Consider the following 6,468-nt stretch of genomic DNA (forward strand, 5'->3'; position numbering starts at 1 on the left):
AGTTCCAGGGGACTATGGAACATCTCTCAAAATGTCCTGTAACTGTGGTGAGTCACCTATCCTTTTGTTCAGGGAGGCCATGGAGACCCCACGAGACGGACTTGAATCAGTGCCCAGTCTACAAAGAGGAGGGTCAGCTCAGAGGAAATATCTCATTCATGCTTCCAAGTGAAGCCAGACATGGTCAAGCAGGACCTGTGATTTATCTTCACATAGATGGAACTGGTAAAAGAAAGGAGCCAGGAGCTCCTCCCGAGTCCATGTGACCTCTGAGGAACAGATCCTCAAATGACCTTAAGTGTAAAAATAAATTGATTTGGTTGGTCCAACTGTATGATCTTAAACATCCAAAAGGAAAGTATAACCAAAAGAGTGAATTGATCAGTATATTTCTTTAAGAGTTCAAGGGATTACGCTTCCCAGACATTAGGCATTAGGCTTAAGTCAATAAAAAGGTTATTTGGCAATTACTTCTCATTGATGATTTTGTTCCTAACCAGAAAGTGCTGCTCAAATGTAAGACTTCAAATTTGGTCTTCAATACTGTATCTGTAGCTAAGGGAGGCAACCAGCTATTGTTCTAAATTGATGGATAAATTTGTTTTCTCCCCCTATCTAGAAGCCTTTGAGAGGGAACTGACACTGATTCTAACCACTCCAACAGCTATCAAAATATCTGAAAGCAAACCCTGAATCCATCACTCTAGAATCCAGCCTTAGAAGACAAAAGAAAATGAGGAGGAACCCAATAGAGGAATGATTTTGGAAGCCCATGTCAAGAAATTCCAATGGATTCATATGAACATTTGAAAATTGCCTGTTCTGACTTTTTTCTAGTTCCCTGTCTAGAACTTGTAATGCTAATTACTCTTGCCTCTACTTCTCTTTCACCTCTCCTATTCACAATTCAAGGATTTTCTCTTCCCCTTAGAAACAAGAGTTTTGCAATTTGGGAGTCTTTTAGATAGACCCACTGAAGGGGTACTCCAATTGCCTCACCCTGCATCCCTGTTCAGCATGGAAGAAGCCAGAGCGGTCTGCGTCCCAATTCCCTATTGGCAATTTGGGTAACTTCTTCAGAGGATGGTGTGATAAGAATAGGAGGTAGGAATTGGCTAGGCAGTTAGGGTAAAAAGACCCCAAAGAAAAGCAGCCCGTTTCTTATCTAAAAGTCAAAATGTCCTTGGGCCTCTTAGCAACATACTCTGTTCCAAAGGCCAAAAATGTTGAAAGTATTTTGGAGCTTGTATCTAATCCTTAAAAGATTTTAGGGTTACCTCCTCAGAGGGGGGAATGTTAGAGTAGCCAAAAGCCCCATAAAAACAAATAAATCAAAGAAGAAAAAAGAGTATATGAAGGTATCAGAAAATAATGATGGGGAGATGTAGGAGAAGTTAGAAGGGAGGGAGTGGGCATGGATTTGATAAAAACACCTTATATGCATGTATGAAATTCTCTAAATTATTTATTTTAAAAAAGAAGCTTGACATGAGCTCACACACCTATAACCCCAGTATTGGGGATGGGCAGAGACAGGAGGATGGTTGAGGCTTACTGACTGTCAGTCTAGTTCCAGGTTCAGTGAAGATCTTGCCTCAATGGAACAGGGGTAGAGTGTGATAGAACAGGACACCTGATGTCCCCATCTGGCCTCATGTGTCCACATGAGCACACACACCATATGGACCAACATATATACATATATATATATTATATATATACATATACACATGTATATTTAGTCTATTCAGTGTTGCTTCTATGTACATGTGTTTAGGACTCTTGGATCCTTTGTGGCTCCACATATCAAATGTTCTAATAGACAAAGAACAAAATCATTGAACAGAGAAGGAAATTAATCCTGTCATAAAACAGAATTTCTGTACATCAAAGGAATAGAAGAGTATGTCTGGAACTTGTGCAATTTTCTAGGGGCACTTTTTGGTGCTTTGAGCTCCGTGATAGTCATGAATAAGCAGGTGTCTCACCCAGTGGCCTGATAAAGTCATAGTAACCAGAGGCTTGTTTAGTCTATCCCACCAGAGAGAAAGGTTGGCTGACCATGAGGAAAGTTTAGAATGTTAGCAGAAGAATAAGAAAAAGGTTCATTGCAACCTCTGAAGCAGTTGCAGCAGGAAACACTTTGGTTTGCTTCACTAAGCTTCCAGTTTCCTTTTTTAAGAAATGAAGATCAGCCACCATTTTACATGAGTAGTAAGGACCTAAATTCACAGTGACATGAGGAGATTTGAATCATACAAGAGGTGACCTATTGCAGTTGCCATTAGTTCACCATCTACATCCCCTGATCATTTATTCTTCCAGTATTTACACCCTGTCACACCTACAACTCTCTACCTTGAGCTCTTCAGAAGTGCTAGGGAATTAATGTACCCACAGGCAGCCAGCAGTCAAGGGTAGAGAGCGGATGAGAGTATTCACATCATCTTTCTGATGGAGTGATTCTCCGATGTGTTCTGTGCTGTCTCACAGAGTTCTCTCAGGACTATAGGCTCAGTATCCTATGGATGTCATCTGTTTAATGTATACCGTTTATGGCTTGATTTCATGCCATGTCCAAGTATTGCCTAGAATGATTTTCCAAACAACCTGCCCTCAAATTCTTGGTTCAAGATAAAGTTTGGGGGAAAAGTAACCTAAAGCATTCTCCCAGTTGCCTTCTGACCTCATCTTCCTAAATGCTACATGTTTAGCCCAAGTTCCAGGCTCCCTCCAATACCACCTCATCTGACCGTGGTGGAGGAAATTTTTAGATTCCCTCTCCTCTTAGGTTATTTTGCAAATGCCCCCTGCAGAAGAATGTGGCTCTGTCTAGTCTCTCCATTCCTCAGCAGCCCCAAAGGAAGCCACCTGCGTCACTGGCATGTAGGTTATCCTTGCCTGGGAAGGCTGAGGAAGCCTGGGGGAGCCAACACATGACACCCAGACCGCAGGCTGCTCAGAGTCCAGCTCCATGACTTTCCGGATGCCACTCATGGAGCATGCTAAAGAGAAAGGCACTTCCTCATCAAAAGCATGCCTAGAGGGGAATGTAACCTCAGAGACAGTCCTTGGCCTATGTTTTCTACCTATACCTTTGACTCTCTCCAAGACCCAGGTACTTACCTGTCCTCCTCCAAAACCAGAAACACCCATCAAGCCAGTTACTATCGCCTATACAAGAGCTTTTGGACAGCTTATCCCTTCCCAAAGTTCTTGCCTTTCCTTTGGGAAAAGATCTTACTCTCGTCACTTTATCCAACAATGTCCTAGAAGTCCTAGCTAAAGCAGTTAAGTGAGAAAAATAATAAACACATAATTAACTAATTAATTAATGGTATTCCTTATCCTACTATGGAAGAAACAAGCTTGTTTGCAGATTTCATGATTTTGCATATGGAAAACTCCAAGAACTTCATACCAAAAAAAAAAACCTGTTAAAAATAATAAACGAAGGGCTGCAGAGATGGCTCAGCAGATCCTCTTGCAGAGGATCAGAGTTCAGTTCCTAGCACCCATGCTGGATGATTCACAACCACCTGTAACGCCAGTTCCAGGGGATCGCCCTCTTCTGACCTCCAAGGATACCCACGTGCAAGTGGGCATACTCATGCGTGTGTGTACACACACACACACACACACACACACACACACAAACACGCACACACACAAAGCTGTCTTGGTATACGTAGAGAGTTCCAGGCCAGCTGGGGTTAGAGGGAGACCCTGTCTTGAAAAAGACTAAAATTAAAAGCCTCAAAAGAATAGTAAACTAAGTTATATGATATAAAATAAACAAAAATCAGTGGTGTTTCTTTGAACCAACAATGAACTATCAAGGAAAAAAAAAGAATTCAAGCAAACATCCCATACAGTAGTTGCAAAAAACATTTAGAAATAAATTTAATCAAGAAGGTAAAATATCTATATACTCACCAGGCTTGGTGGCATCAGAAAGTCAAGGCAAGAAGAGGACAAGTTTGAAGCAATCTTGGGCTACATAGTGAGTTTCAGGCCATCCTGAACTATAAAGACTGAAGCTACATGTGTGGTGGTACATGCCTTTAATACCAGCATTTGGAAGGCAGACACGGGCAAATCTCTGTAAGATCCAGGCTAGGCTGGTCTAAGTAGCAAGTTCCAGGCCAACTGGGGTTACAGGGAGACCTTCTCTCAAAAAGGACCAAAAAAAGAAAGTCAATACACTCAAAACTATAATAAGGATAAAAGCAATAGAAACTCAAAAAATGGGAAAGCATCCCATGTTCATAGATTGAAAGAACTAATAACATCAAAATATCCATACTACCCAAAGCAATTTACAGATCTAATGAAATCTTTGTGAAAATTCTCATAGAAATAGAAAAAAGCGATCCTAAATTTTGTATGGAATGGCAAGGGCTCACAAGTTTCCAAAGCCCACTTGAACAGAAAGAGCAAAGCTCTACCTGATTTCATAAGATACTACCAAGCTATCAACATAGCACAGTACTGGCATACACAGACATACTACCAGTAGAACACAGTAGAGAGCCTTGAAACAAACCACAAATCTACGGCCAACTAATCAAAGATGCCAAGAACCCTCAATGGGGAAAAAATTCCCAATAAATGGTGTTGGGGAATTTCATATCCACAGACAATAGGATTAAATTCTCCACATCATATATAAAAATGGCTAAAGACTTAAATGCATGATCAGTCAATGAAAAACTACTAGAAGAAAATATAAGGGGAAAAGCTTCTTGACATTGGTCTTGACAAAGGTATTTTGGTGTGATCCCAAAAGCACAGGCAACGAGAGAACATGTGGGCAAGTGGGATTACATCAAACTAGAAAGTTCTGCAGAGCAGTCTGAGTAAAGACACAATTTATATATTAGAAGTTTGCTAACCATATATCTGATGAAATGTTGGCATACAAATGTATAAGGAAGTAAAACAATTCCACAGCAAAAATTCAATAAATTGATTTTGGATTCTTTTACTTGGTTGGTTGCTTGGGTTTTTATTTCATTGTTTTGTGGATTTTTTTTGTTTTGGTGTGTGTGTGTATTAATATATACACAGATGCATGAGGGGTGTGCACATGTATTTGCATGCATGTGAAGGTCAGAGGATAGACTCAGGTGTCATTCCTGCGGTTCTGCCCACCCTCTAGCCTGGAACTCACCAAGTAGGCTAGGCTAGTTGACCAGAAAGCCCCAGAAATCTGCCTTTTCCAGTCCTCCCAGCCCTGAGAGTACAAGCCTAGCCTTTTTTTAATGTGGGTTCTGGGGACTGAACTCAGATTTTCATGTCTGCAAGGCAAGCACTTCACTAAACTATCACCTCAGTCCCTTGTTGTGGTTTTTAAGACAGGGTCTCACTGAATAGACTAGGCTGGTCTCAAACTTACAATCCTCTTGCCTCAGCAAAGGAAACACAAATTAATACCACAATGAGGGGCTGGAGAGATGACTCAGCAGTTAAGAGTACTGGCTGCTCTTGCAGAGGACCCAGGTTCAATTCCCAGCACCAACATAGCAGCTAACAACCAACCAACTCTATTCCAGGAACTCTGACACCCTCTTCTAGTCTCCACAAGCACTGCACAATACAAGTGCACTTATACATATGCAAGTAATATACTCATACACATAAAATAAAATGAAAATAATGAAATATTTTAAAATCACAATGAGATATCATTTTATACCTATTAGAATATCCATTATTTAAAAATTATCAACACAAGCTTGAGAAGAAAAGGTAACTCATATACATCATGAGTAAAAATGTAAATTATTACTAGTGTGGAAAACAATAGAGAGGTTCTTCAAAAACACAAAATATAACTAACATATAACCAATAATCTCACTCATGAGCATATCGAAAGTAACAAAGTCAGTACATCAAAGGACACCTGCATTCTCCAGTTCATTATATTATACACAATAGCCAAGAAATAGACTCAACCTAAATAATGTTGTATATATGCAAAGTGAAATATCACTCAGCCTTGAAAATGAAAACTTGTCATTTGTAACAAGGATTACACCAAAGAACATTATGTTAAGTGAAATAAGTCACTAGTAGGAGGATCAATACTGCATGATCTCATATGTGAAATCTAAAAAATCAAACACATGGGGGCTGGAGAGATGGCCTAGCAGATAAGAGCACTGGCTGCTCTTGCAGAGGACCCAGGTTCAGTTCCAGCACCCACGTGGCGACTAACAACCATCCATAACTCTAGTTCCAGAGGATCTGATGCCCTTCTGACCTCCACGGGCACTGCATGACATGGGTGCAATTTCATACATATAAGGCAATATATTCATACACATAATATAAATATAAATAAAATATTTTAAAAAGTCAAACTCTGACTGGTGATTAGGAGATGTGAAGGAGAAGTAGAGGCAAGAGTAATTAGCATTACAAGTTCTAGACAGGGAACTAGAAAAAACATCAGAACAGGGCAA

The sequence above is a fragment of the Nannospalax galili genome, unplaced genomic scaffold, assembly GCF_000622305.1.
Source record: "Nannospalax galili isolate Female #2095 unplaced genomic scaffold, S.galili_v1.0 scaffold291, whole genome shotgun sequence".
NCBI lineage: Eukaryota > Metazoa > Chordata > Mammalia > Rodentia > Spalacidae > Nannospalax > Nannospalax galili.